We start from the raw sequence: 1,526 nt of genomic DNA on the forward strand, positions 1-1,526 counted from the left end.
CTTCCAAGGAGTAGCTGGTGGGTTTGAACCACCAGCCTTCTGCTTAGCAGTCAAATACCTAGGCACTACACCACCAGAGCTATAAAACTAGACCTCAACAATAGGAAGATCAACAGAAAAAGAGCAAACACATGGAAATTGAATAACACCCTCTGTAAAAACTATTGGCTAATAGAAGAAATAAAAATGAACTAAAAAAATTCCTTGAATCAAATGAGAGTGAAAACACATCATACCAAAATCTTTGCGACACAGCAAAAGCAGTGATCAGAGGCCAATTTATTCCAATAAATGGACACATAGAAAAAGAAAAAAGAGCCAAAGTAAACACCTTAACCCAACATCTCCAACAATTAGAAAAAGAGCAGCAAAAAAAAAAAAAAAAGCCTACAGTCATCAGAAGAAAAGAAATAATAACTATTCAAGCACAAATAAACAGAAAATAGAAAGACAATAGAAAAAATCAACAAGACTAGAAGTTGGTTTCTTGAAAAGATTAATGAAATTAACAAACCACTGGCAAATTTAACAAAGAAAAGAGGGAGAGAATACAAATAACACAAATAAGAAACAAATTGGGCAACATCACAACAGAACCAACTGAGATAAAAAGGGTGCTATGAAGAACTGTACTCCAACAAATTTGGAAATCTAGAAGAAATGGAAACATACTACTTACCTAAACTAACACAAATTGAGGTGGAAAGTTGAATAGACCCATATAACAAAAGAAATTGAATAGATCATAAAAAAATTACCACCAACAAGAAAAAAGCCCTGGCCCAGATGGTTTCATTGGAGAATTCTACTGAACATTCAGAGAAGAACTGACACCAATGTTATTCAAACTATTCTAGAACATAGAAAAGGATAGAATCCTTACAAATTCATCTTATGAAGCAAGCCTAACCTTGATACCAAAACCAGGCAAAGACATCACAGAAAAGGAAAACTACAGACCAATATCCCTCATGAATGTAGATGCAAAAATCTTCAACAAAATCCAGCCAATAGACTCCAACAACAAATCAAAAAAATAATACATTGTGACCAAGTGGGGTTCATACCACATATGCAAGGATGGTTCAACATTAGAAAAACAATCAACATCATCCATCACATAAATAAAACAACGAAAAAGAACCACATGATCATATCAATCAATGCAGAAAAGGTATTTGATAAAATCTAACACCCATTCCTGATAAAAACTCTCAGCAAAATAGGAATAGAAAGAACATTCCTCAACAAAATAAAGGGCATCTATGCAAAACCAACAACCAACATTATTCTCAATGGAGAGAGACAGGAACTGTTCCCCTTGTGAACAAGAACCAGATAAGGATGCTCTTTATCACCATTTCTATTCAACATTGTACTGGAAGTCCTAGCCAGGGCAATAAGGCAAGAAAGGGAAGTCAAAGGCATCCAAATTAGTAAGAAAAAAGTAAAACTATCCCTATTTGCTGATCAGATGATCCAATACCTAGAAAACCCAAGAGACTCAGCAAAAAAAAAAAAAAAAA

This window comes from Orycteropus afer, unplaced genomic scaffold, assembly GCF_000298275.1.
Source record: "Orycteropus afer afer isolate SDZICR_OR568_19922 unplaced genomic scaffold, OryAfe1.0 scaffold00088, whole genome shotgun sequence".
Taxonomy (NCBI): Eukaryota; Metazoa; Chordata; class Mammalia; order Tubulidentata; family Orycteropodidae; genus Orycteropus; species Orycteropus afer.